This window comes from Camellia sinensis, chromosome 3 (genome assembly GCF_055761805.1).
Source record: "Camellia sinensis isolate YWXY chromosome 3, ASM5576180v1, whole genome shotgun sequence".
Classification (NCBI taxonomy): domain Eukaryota; kingdom Viridiplantae; phylum Streptophyta; class Magnoliopsida; order Ericales; family Theaceae; genus Camellia; species Camellia sinensis.
In genome coordinates, this window is record NC_138963.1 from 107196610 (window position 1) to 107209849 (window position 13240).

Here is a 13240-nt window from a genome sequence, read left to right on the forward strand (position 1 = left end):
ACGACTAAATTTTTTTTAGTCACCAATAAATACCATAGCTTGACTAAATTAATATAGTAGCTAAACTTTGAACCAACGCCGACTAACATTTTTTAGTTGCCAAAAATGACACTTTTGGCGACCAAATTTATTTTGGTCACCAAATTTAGTCGCCAAAAGTGTAATTTCTTATAGTGAAGGAAACACAAACCCATATCGGTTTCTTGAACATATAGAAAAACACAAATGATACAAATGATAGAGAATCAAAATGATTGAGAATCACCTAGAATACCTACAAAACTCCATAGCAAATATTACCACCAAATGATACAAATGCAAATATTAGATGAATAAATGAAAGAGAGAACCAAAGTGTTAACCACAATCCACAAAACAGCAGCTACTACTCATTCCATAGTAGACTTGTGGGTGTTTCCAAGTCAGCCATTTTAAAACATTTGGCTCAATGTGTTATGTATAAACTGTACAACAACATGATTCCAATATCACACCCAAATGGGTTATGTATAAACTGTACAACAACATGATATTGGCTAAAATTGGACCAATAGATATTGGCTAAACCAAATGGGTTATGTATAAATTGTACAACAACATGATTCCAATATATTCTAGGTGTTTTGATTTAAGGTTTAGAAAAACAAAAATCAAAATGAGGGCCAAACTACAGGTGACTTTGGAAACTTGGCAACCTAAAAAAAGTCCCAAAAGAACAACCACTTAAAAAATGCCCCAATAAAAACATCACACCCAGATCCTCTCCCTAAAATCACACCAAACCCAGATCATAAAACTAAAATTCTTGGGTTCAATACTTACTGCTAAATAATCACAAAAGATTAGACAAAAGAACATAGGCTTATTGAAAGAGATACAATTTTATTTAATCCAATAACAATAAAAAAAATGATACAATTTCTCCACAAAATAAAACTAAAAATCAAAATTACAGAAAGAGAATATCATAAACTAAAATGGCATCAAGTTGAACCAAACTTGTGTGTTTCAGAACAATCTAAATACCTAAACATAACCCAAGTCAATTAAGAACAAATCGAACAAATAACCCAAGTCAATTAAGAAAAATACCTAAAAATTGAACAAATCGACAAATAGTCCAACAACCCAATTCAATTAAGATCATCAACACTCTAATAGTTAGTTGCATTGATGAGTCCAAATCTTTTCAATTCAGTGAACACAATCCCAACTTTCAGAGCAACTAAACATAGTAACCAATTATTAGCCAAAGGAAACCCAAATTTCACTTTCTTTACTATTTCCCACACTTTCTCACCAACCAAATCATTAAAATAGTTTACACTAAAATCATTAACTTTAAAGCAAAACCTGGAGAGTGTCTGTGTATTTTTTCCTAATGTAAGAGTTTAGGTTATTCTTACACTCTTCTAACGACTTGAACGTTAAGAAGCACCACCAAAGTTCAGGTTTCAGGCATAAGCCCACATGCAAGGAGATTAGTGGGACTGGACTTCATCATGTTCCACCGACATGTAATGGGAGTAAGGTAAATCTTTATACGGAATTGCAATTACTAAAGTAGATTATTAGAGGGATCCTTAAATATGCCATATCAGAAGCAAATGATTACAGCAAGAGAGGAGAGATCAACTATACATACCAGTTTTTGTATGACAGATAACACCAATCACAATCAAAATCCTCACCTGTAAGTGAACTGAATTCATATTTCATGAAGCTCCTTTCCAAAATGCACTTGCAAGTAATGGAAAAATAAATAAATTAAATTAAAAATTAAATAAAATAAAAAATGAAATAAAAGGAAATGGATGATTACAGCAAGAGAGGAGCGATCAACTATACATACCAGTTTTTGTATGACAGATAACAACTTTCACAATCAAAGTCCTCACCTGTAAGAGAACTGAATTTTATATTTCATGAAGCTCCTTTCTAAAATGCACTTGCAAGTAATGGAAAAATAAATAAATAAATAAAATTAAAAATTAAATGAACTAAAATAAAATAAAAAATGAAATAAAAGGGCATTGTTAAGTGATGGTCCCAAATTCTACTTAATTGAGTGTGCTACTGGATATAAATCTAATGTCAAGACCCATGCCTGACAACACAAAAAAGAAAAACAAATACATATCAGTTTAAGGTTTATAAGCACCAATCCAAATAAATTGAAAGCTACATAAATAAAAAATGAAAAAGAAACATAACAAAGAGAAGATTGTGAAGATCATCAAACTTGCAAGAGCTTCGAACCAAAATTCAAAAACTCATAACTAAACCCATTGCTAACTGAAAGAAGTCAGTAATTCCCTCAATTACTCAATTACTCTCCAGAATGTTTAACCAAATATAAAAACCCATCTCACAATTTGAACACACACATACTCTATACTAACTATTAATAATAAAAAAAAATAGCTTATACAAAATATGTTATTAATCAATCAATAAAAACAAATAATCAAAAAGAAAAACAACCTCGCGAGAAGCTCAAAATGGTGATTTCCAAGAAGTTAGGTAAAAATGGTGTTATTAAAATCAATCACTACTAAAGTTTGTTTGAGTTGAACTAAAGTATAGCTAAACTATGTATGATCTATGTCAAGATAGCTAAACTAAAATTCTAAACAGATAGCTAAACTTTAGTTTGTTTGAGTTGAACTAAAATGGTGTTCTCTTGACATAGATCATACATAGATCTTAGTTCAAAATGGTGTTCTCTTGACTGGTACTGTGGCAAATTATTTCTCAAACAATCAACTTGACTACCACTCAAAGTATAGCTATCTGTTTGAGAAATAACTACAAATAACTATACTTTAATCTGAAATGTTTATAGATTGATTGATTGTGAATTTGGTTTGCAGATTGATTGTGAATTGGGATAAACAAACCAGTATAGCTATTTATCTGTTGGCTATCTATGATTGATAGCTATCTATCTGGATGATTCTGAAGTATAACAATCCATTAGATTGATTCAATCCAAAGCCAATAAGTGAATGCTTATGCAACCACCAGAAACATTTTTTTATAAAAGTAATCCATTTATTCAATCATTGAGAGAGAAAGAGATAACAGACAACAGACGGATAGAGGCAGAGACATATTTGCATGAGGAACTGTATGTAGAATCCTTTATCAGTACTTCAATTCAAATATAACTTATAATTATTCACATTTAGCAAACATAGTCTACTATGCATCAATAACATTATTTCTTCAAGGAAACCAAAGGTTATGTGGATGGCAGAGAGAGAGAGAGAAATACACACCATCAAAAACTCCAAAGAGACCAACTATCTCTCCATCCACACCATCAATTCTTGTCTCATAAAAATCTTCCATTGTAGACCTTTTTCCAGGGGAGCTTGCATAACCATAGCTGAACTTTCCATTCTGACTGTTTTCAGGTGACAAATTAAGCACAATGTTAGACTCAGTCTTCTGCACTCTCATTTTTCGGAAAGAACTATAAACATTGCAAAGAAGTATAAATTCCTTCAATTACTAAAACCACAGTCGCCATACAACATCAACAAAAACAGGAAATAAACACAAATTGAGAGAGACAATGACGGCCCAAATAAATTTGAACTGAAAATACCAAATAAAATTGAACTGAAATTGAACTGAAGGTGAGAGAACAATCGACTCTTTCCCAACAGCAGTCAAAAAATTGAACACCTCATCAGAGGTAAACAAAAACAAAAACAAATTCCTTCAGAGGTAAACAAAAACAAAGAGAAAATGGGAGAGGAAAAAAGAGAGAGAAGGGAACACCTCATTTTGCTAATGTAAACAAAGAACTAAAGAAGTTAGACTCAGTCTTCTGCACTCTCATTTTTCGGAAAGAACTATAAACATTGCAAATAAGTATAAATTCCTTCAATTACTAAAACCACAGTCGCCATACAATATCAACAAAAACAGGAAATAAACCCAAATTGAGAGAGAGAATGACAGCCCAAATAAGAAGAAACCAACCGTGGTTTCACCAAAAACAGAGAGCAAAATATCCATTTGGAACAAAAGCCAAGTAGAACTTATGTATTATTTTTAGTTATGCTCAAAACTAATCGATGCAAGATTTTTCAAAAGCCAAGTAGAACTCAAATGCCAAAAGCTGTTATTATCATCTTCAGAGACATTTCCTTATGAGACCTACAAAAGGTTCTATCAAATTAATAACCAAAATCAAGCATTGAAATCTTCCCCTAATAATCAATTTAACAATCTACTTCACAAAAAAGCATTGAAATCATCCCCTGATAAGGTAACCATTGCATGATGTATGAAAATATAACGGCTTTATCGAAGCTATTATACTATTTCAAAAGAGGCAAAGAAACTTTATGATATACAAATTCAGATAGCCACTGCATTCAGGCAACCACTGCATGATATACAAATTCAGATAAAAATAAACTTTATTATAGAAAAAGAGGCAAAGAAACACAAAAAGCCACACCTGGGAGATGATGATAGGACCACCTTGAGACTCAAACAACTTCTCATCCTTCATCATTTGGACAATTTTTTAGATTAATCTTGAGAGAGAGAGAGAGAGAGAGAGAGAGAGAGAGAGAGAGACCTTGAAAGATTGCTGATGCCTGGAACATACTTCAACCAAACAGGAAAACCCCTAAAAACAAAAAAGCAAAATAAAATCAAACATTAAAAAAAAAAACTTAGCAGCAGACCATGAAACAAACTAAAAAACATCACCATTTACCCCAATCAAAACATTACTAATTGGAAAATCCTTACCACCCATTCAAATGTGCAACACAAAGCTCATTGTCACCAACAAACTAAAAAAATTTCTAAATCACCACAAACCCAACATCAATGGAACTTAGCGAATGAAAAAAAAAAAAAAAAAACACAAACATACAGAGAAAGAAAGCAAGAGAGGCAGACACAGAGAAAGATAGATACTCACATCGATTGTGCCTTTCTTAGCAACGTTGGTCCAATCCTTAGCAGCCACACCAGTCTTCCAATCAAAATCAATGGTGATCGTAGACTGTGGCTTGTGATCTAGGGCCCAAAAGCAAGTCATGTAATCCCCAGCCTCAGCCGCCTGAAAAGAAAAATCCAAAAAAAATCTGGTGAGAAAAATTGAAAATAGGCAGTTTGGCAGGTGAGAAAATGGAAGAAAGTGAAAATGAAAAGATACCCTGACGATGATTTTGTGAGATTTGGGGAAGGGATGGGGATCGTTGGGGTTGACTATGGAGATTTACAGTTTCATCAAATCCATCTCTCTGCGTTTGCTTTGTGAAGACATGGTGGCTAACTCATCAAACTCTCGACGGTGGAGGATGGAGACTCACAGAACCCATTCAAAGATTTAGAAATGATAAAAGCCTAAGAGAAATAAAGGTTGAGTTGGAAGCATGTGAAATTACCTTCAAACCAGCAGTAGCTTCCTTGCCATATTCAGACACAAAATGGAGATTCTGAAGATTTCACAAATAGAAAATATTAGAGTAAAAAACAAAAAAAAATTAATAATAAATTAAATGGAAGAAAAAAAAAATTGGAGATTTACTATTTCACAACAATCAAAACCCAACAATTAAAAAAAAAAAAAAACAATAATAAATGAAATCTGAATGAAACCATTCTGTTTGTAATTGTAATACTCTGTTTGTAAATGTCCTACCACAATTGTAATACTCTGTTTGTAATTCTTTACTTTTTTATTTACTTCTTTACTACCCACAATTTTTCTCTTTGATTTGAGCTCTCTGTATGTATGTATGTATCTGATCATGAACACAATAAGTGAAATTCCTAGTAATCCAATAAAACCCATCAAAATGAACTTTTTTTTGTATAAATATGAGTATATGTTCTTGATTTTCACATAAAGATCAATAAATTACAATAAAAGAAACAAACAAAAAAAAATCAATAAATGTAAACAGATCAATAAATATAAAAATCAATTAGATAAACCTCAGCTTTGTCCCTTCTTCTGATGGAGTCTTCATCGAACTCTGCCTCTCGAAGGCGTTTCCAGGTCGCATCGTCACTGAGAGGGGTTTTCAAAACCCTAGAACCAGGTGTAATGCCCAATCGCCCCGATGCCACCATCCTGCAACTGTTGCTGAAACAAAATGGACTCCGCGAGAGGTCGCTCGCAAATGGAGCTTCCGATCTCTAATATCTCCTTTATGGGTCTGCATTTTGATATGGGTCTGTTGCCCTACCATGTCTTGAGATGAGGGATTGGGTCTCCGGCGAGGGAGAAGAGATGTGGTCATCGCAAGAGAAACGGAAGAGAGAAGGGAGAGAGATGTATCTGTGAAAGAGAGATGAGAAGAGAGAGAGAGTGATGATGCCATTTAAGTTTGGGCGGGAAATGGACACATCTCCACCATTGAAATTTAGATGAGGCAATGTAAACCATTGGATCAAAATGTATCTCACATACATTTTGATACATTTTTCAAAAACTTTTGTGCCTTATTATATAGATATATATATATATGTATACATCAATTTTCAAATATGGTTAATTCTTTGGCAAGTTGGGGGAATATAATATATAATATTAATAATAATAGATATTAAAGTCTCAAAAATAATGTTTCGTCATCATATCTTGTATTTGGATTTTGTAACAGATTCCACAATACCCGCGATCTTCTGTCTTGAAATAGAAAAATCACCATCAAAATGGAATGGCATCATATGTTTATTATTAATATAATAATTGTTTAACAATGGTAATTATACTCATTCTAGGCTCCTAAGGATTTTCCACAGTGTTTGGATTTTAAATATGAGGATGTTTTTATAGAGGGGAAACAAACAGTAAATAAAATACAAATTGTTTTTTTTTCATTTTTTACTCGGCAAATACCTTCTCAAATTTAAAATTCAAATAGACCTTAGTCTATAATTCTTATTATAGAAACAGAAAAACTAAGAAATAAAGAAAATTAATATTTTAAGATTCTAATTTTGTTCATAGATAATTTAACACCTGAAAAAGATAGAGTTTGAAAAATCAAGAAATAAAATTTTTTGTTTTTTTTTTTTCCTTTTTTTGATCAGTAAAAAAGAAACCTTTATTGATGATAAAACCATACATTCAAAGGAATTTTACATCAAAAAAGGAAAGGAAGAGCGCAAAGCATGATAGCAAACTAACCCAATCCTAACTAAGTTGGCACTGAGAAGAGAACCCAATCATCTGCAAGCTCTACCACGCGGGATTGGTGAGAGACCAAAACCCCGCAGGAGAAAAGTAGACAGATCAATGATCCCAAAAACAAAAAAACAAACTCAAGCACACCAGACTGAACACACACCAAACAGAATCCACCAACAGCAGAGCACACTCGAAACAATACCATGGCACACCAGAGTCCACCACAGCAGCAGCCATAATCATCCAGTGAACACAGCAAAGCAGTGCAAGACTCAGCTCCCATTCGTAATACAGTATTGAACTTGATGCAAATTAAAGACTACATCATTAACAGAGAACTCCATTTTGACTGGGAATGATTTGACCCACAAAGCAATTCTTGCTTTGACAACCTCGCATAATTCTTCTAAATTTGGCTGAGAACCATTAAAAACACAGTCATTTCTATGCTTCCATGTGGACCAGAAGACAGCCAAAGGCACAACCTTCCACAAAAACTTCTCAATCTTTTTCATTCTGCAAAATGACCACCATTACGACAACCCTTCCACTAAGTTTGGCATAACCCACTATAAACCCCACCAATTCAAAATATGAGACCACAGCAGCCAGACAAATCAATAGAAGAGCAAGATATGGTTAATATATTCCACTTCATTTTGACAGAAAACACAACCCACAGTGGCAATCTCATCTAAGATCCCAATTCTCTGAAGGAAGCTAGATGTTTTCACCTTGCCTTGCCAAGCCAACTACCCAAAAAATTTGACTTTAGGTGGAGCACAGTTATTCCATACTACCACTGCCATTTTCCTAACAGGTGCCAAGAAGAATTCACATCTTTTATACACTGATGCAACATAATACAACCCAGATAGATCAACCTTCCACTTCCATACATCTGATTTTGTGGCCCTCATTGCTGGAGCATTCCTGAGTAAAGAATGTAATCTACTAACATCCCCCTCTTCCCAGGCCAACAGAGATCTCCTGAACTCCAGATTCCAGTCATGAAGCCCTCATCTTCTGTTATAAAAATCAAAAACTACTCCTAATTTATCAGTAGACCGAGAAAAGAGTCTGGCGAATTCATCCTTAAGACACAACTTCCCTGCCCATTTATCCAGCCAGAATTGAGCTCTCTTACCATTCCCCAATTCAATTGCAGAGTTTTCAAGGTACAAATTGTGTAATACAAGCTTAGAGATAACTGCACTAATTATATCAAACCAAATTTTTTAGCCTCTGATATTTCCTTCCATATATGGTAGCCATCTTCCACCCCCTATATTATACTTTGAACATATAACTTCCTTCCACAGAGTGTGATTCTACACTCCAAACCTCCACCACCATTTCAGCAGTAAACACTTATTCATAATTGTGATTCTTCTAATCCCCAAACCTCCCAAATTTTTGCTCTTGGTAATGTTTTCCCATCTAACCATGCGGACATTCCTTCTAAGGTCTGATCCCCCCCTCCCCCCCCTCCCCCCCCCCCCCCCCTCAATAGAAAATTTGCTTGAATTTTGTCAATTTCTTTTGCCACCCCCACTGGCATTTTGAACAATGACAGGTAGTAAATAGGCAAGTTACTCATAACAGACTTAATTAGAGTCAGCCTCCCAGCAAACGAAAGCAACCTTCTCTTCCATGTGGATAATTTTCGTTTAAACTTATCCAAGACTGGCTTCCAAGTACTTGTCCTACCAAGATTAACTCCTAAAGGTAAGCCAAGATACTTTCAAAGCAATTTTTGTTGTACACAATTTAGTCTAGAAGTAAAACTTTGCAGCATCCCTTCATCCACTGCAATACCAGAAATCACACTCATGTGATAATTAATTTTCAGCACCGAGAGAATTTCAAAACACCTTAGAATTCTTTTGATGGTCACCACTTCCACCCACTTAGCTTCACAAAATAGTATTGCATCATCAGCAAATTGCAGATGCGTTACTTTTACCTCATTAGTACCAATGACAACTCCTTTGATCAAACCCATTTCCTTGGCTCTATCAAACAATATATTCAAACCCTCAGCCACTATATTGAAGAGAAAATGGGACAGTGGGTCACCTTGTCGTAGACCTCTCTGTGGGCAAAACTCCTCGGTAGGTGAACCATTCACTAAAACTGACACTTTTGTGGAGGTTACACGAGTTTTCATCCATCTCACCCATCTATCTCCAAACCCAAAGTTAGATAACATATTGAATAAGAATTCCCAATTGACTAAATCATATGCCTTCTCAAAATTCAGTTTCAACACCAAACCTTTCTTATTTGATTTTCTCCACCCATCAATTATCTCGTTTGCAATAAGAATCCCATCTAGAATATTCCTTCCCCCTAGAAATGCGGATTAGATCTCGCTAATAATCCTTGGCCTCACTTGTTTTATCCTAATTGATAAGACTTTAGCCAGAATTTTGTACAAGGAACCAATGAGACTTATGGACCTATATTCCCTCAAGCTTGATGGGCTATCTACTTTTGGGATTAGAGCAATGAAAGAGTTATTTAAACCACTAACCAATGTGGCATTTTGATGGAACTCTCTGAAAAATTGCATGACCTCAGGTTTGACTACTCTCCAACATTTCTTAAAGAAGGCCAAATTAAGCCTATCAGGCTTAGGTGCTTTGTTGCCTTCACTGCTCTTGATAACATTTCTGACTTCCTCCTCTGTAAATTCTACTTCCAACAAATCCACTACTTGGCTACCTCCAATACTTTTGAACTAGCCAGATAGTTTAGGCCTAACAACCCAAGTTTTAGAGAAAAAATTCATGAAATGAGTCTTCACCTCATGTCTGACCTCCATAGGTTCCTCAACCATTGAGCAATTCACCATAACTGAACACAAGGTATTTCTGCTATTTCTATTACAAGCCATTAAGTGAAAATACCTTGTATTCCTATCTTCTTTTGTGGCCCAATTAATTCTTGACTTTTGTAGCTAGGTCCATTACAGCATTTTGTTCAACCTCCAAATTTCACCCATTAATTCCCTTCTTCTAACATGTTCGTTCCCCAGAAGTGTTCTTTCTTTAGCAATTAATTCTATAGCATGGGCTTCCTCTACGGCAACCTTAAGATTAGATTCAATCTTCCCGAACTCTTCAATATTCCACACTTTAATTTTTGTTTCAAGGCCTTAAACTTAATAAGACATCTGTAACCAGCCCAGCCTTCCAACTGGAATTTTGACCAAGATTGCTCCACCAAAGTTACAAACTTAGGATGAAGAGCCCAAGCATTAAGAAACCTAAAAGGCCTAGTGTAGACCGCCCGAACGTCACGACTCTGCGAGCAAAGGCGCAAAATCGTTTTGTCCATTAGCTATTACAGTTCGGACTCAATGTCACGGTTCTGAATCTAATCTTGCAAAGTGCAATGCAAGATTGATAAATCACCAAACAGTCTAAATCCGGCAAATCGTTTTGGAAAACTGATTTTAATAAAGAAGTGCCAAACATAGACTGTCTTGCCAGATACAGAATCGCCACCTAAATATTTTGTTTTGGGAAATTTAGGAAACCCTGACTCGTGCCTAAGGCCACGTGTCCATCATCACCAAAGTTGTCTCGGCTCGGGAACTTGGGTACAAGAGGGGAAGGTCATGCAATGAGCACCCCTGCTCGCCCGATCAAAGATCGGCCTTTACTAACATGATATTTTATTTTTGGAAACACATGTGTTCTTATTCCGGTTTATTAGCTAACCTTACTACGTGATGCGCACAACATACAAGTATAGACTAGATCGCCTAAATTAGAACAAAACATCTCATGTTTGTTTGTTTGAAAATAGTTTAAAGGTGCTACTCACAAATAGGCTAAGACGTGGATTTGCCACCCTTGAGTGGGCTTAGAAAACATGATTTTGCCACCTCAAGTGGGCTTAAAACTCGCATTTCGATGAATTGTTCCAATTCAAGCAATCCAACCTTCATCCACAAGCATTCAGGCAGTTATATCATTTAAGCAAATAGCCTCATGGCAAGCATGCTGTCATGGCAATCAATAACACACATGCAGGGATGCTAAAGCATAAACACTTACAGTGTACTCCGAGCCAAAACAACAACTAGTTAGTAATCAATGCATGATCCTAGCTATGTTAAGATACCTAATGCAACACATGCAAAAATGAACTAAAATAGGCTCGGCTATTCTAAGATGGCATATGAAATGCAACTTGATAACATGCTGTTGAACACGTATTCAAGTAAATGTATTAAAATACAATGCAGTTTATATGATGCGCCGAGGCCGGTGCATGCAAGACAGATGAATGAATGCAAATATGCAAGCATAAGGATGCTAATCAAAACATGACCTAGAACTAATCATCGTAAGCGGTTAAATAAAAGGGAGAAAGACGTGGGGTTGGAAGACATTCACACACTCACGCACACTTATTACAAAATTCGCCCTCTCGACGGAGGGCCCAAATAAATAATACAAGCTAGCTACGCTAAGCTATTCTAACTAATCTAATAATCTAATTAGACCAATTATTACATAATCAAATTGAATATTAGCTAAGCTAAGCTAATTAAGAATTTACAACGATGAATTAAATTAGCTAACACATTAACTAATTAATTACAAATTAACTAACTATACAAAGCAGTTAAAACGGCCTCGAGAAGAGGGGCATATGCATGCTCGATCGACTTCGCTCAGAAATCCGTTGCCATGCCTCATGTTGCCTCTGTTTGCACTGTTCTGCACCTTTGAAAATTATGCCAACTTCTGTGATGCTTCTGACCTACCTCATGGACATTCTGAGAGGTCATCGGCCAAGAGGGGTGGCTATCGGCCAGTGGATAATGGTCATCGACCAATTTTGAGGCTATCGGCCAAATATTTGTAGCCGATCGGCACACTAGATAGCCGATCGGCCATCTCTTCCTGTAAACTCCTCCTTTTGCTGCAGCAGAGTACAAGCAGAGGCATGGCAATACATTTGCAAGAAAATGTTTGTACAACCACACTCCTTATCATGTTTGAAGCTCAAAGGAGTGTAGTGCTCGACTCTCGAGCCATCAATCATGTATTTCGATGCATGATGGCCAAAGAGGCTGAGTTACACAAATCAATATGGATGAAATGCACGAAAACACATAAATGCCTTAACCTCTATCATGCATGATCAAGAGGGTCGGCGACCAAGCATTGAGGCACGTTTCATCACTTCAAGTATGAAACGTCCCTCGTTCCTCGTGCTTGGCTTAACACCTAAACCAAACACAATGCAATGCATACACAACTTAACAAAGCTAATGGCATGCAAACAATGCAATGCAACCTAAACATGTAAACAACATGGCATGCAATAAGTACGCAACAATGTTATATAATGCAACTTGCATGCTACAACATGGAATGTACCAAGCATGCAACAACATGCAATGTACCAAGCGATGCAACAACATACAATGCGACAAGCATGCAACAACATGCAAAATGGACTTAAACTAAAATGGACAGATCTCAATCATGCCCAAATCAGTGGCCAAAACATGCTAAAATGGAAGCTCAAAAAGCAAGAGAAGCATGCACACATGTTGGCCTATAAGCAAGGCATAATACACAACCCTCAAAAGCAATGAAGGAGTGAAGTACATGAGAGTGTAACTACACTACATGCACTGAAATTACATGTCAAGTGGTGCCATACCATTCAATCATCACATGCACAACATGTTAAAGGCCCCGAAACTCAAAACTAGTCAAGCCCCTTTACACTACAACCATGTTAAGCAATGCTCAAATGACCCTAACCATTCAAAACAGGTCTAAGGCAGGTCAAAATAGTGGCAAAAACATGCTAGACTCGTAGCATAGATGGCAAGAAAAATAAGCTCATGTATTGGCTCACACACAAGGCATAATGCTCAACTCTTAAACACAATTAAAGAGTGGTAAACATGAGAGTTTAGCAAAGAAAAAAGCTCTGAAATTACATTCCAAATGATTCTGAAGCATGCAAACATCACAAGTATAGCATGGTAGGGGCCTCAAAACTCAAGACTAGTCAAGGCATTTGCACTGT

The 13240-nt window shown here is 35.9% G+C and overlaps 2 long non-coding RNA genes across 3 annotated transcripts; both read right to left on the minus strand.

Moving 5' to 3' along the window:
• Positions 1–936: 936 nt before the first annotated feature.
• On the minus strand, positions 937–4565 carry LOC145822717 (uncharacterized). Its single transcript, XR_014364392.1, has 3 exons — positions 4478–4565; positions 3282–3409; positions 937–1898 (listed from the first exon to the last, which is right to left on the minus strand). It is a non-coding gene; the product is annotated as an uncharacterized LOC145822717 (long non-coding RNA).
• A 10-nt stretch (positions 4566–4575) lies between these two features.
• LOC145822716 (uncharacterized) lies at positions 4576–6123 on the minus strand. 2 transcript variants are annotated; one of them, XR_014364391.1, is made up of 5 exons: positions 5974–6123; positions 5421–5471; positions 5189–5319; positions 4952–5092; positions 4576–4651 (listed from the first exon to the last, which is right to left on the minus strand). It is a non-coding gene; the product is annotated as an uncharacterized LOC145822716 (long non-coding RNA). The 2 variants fall into 2 exon arrangements; XR_014364390.1 differs by having other exon boundaries at positions 5189–5471.
• Positions 6124–13240: the final 7117 nt, after the last annotated feature.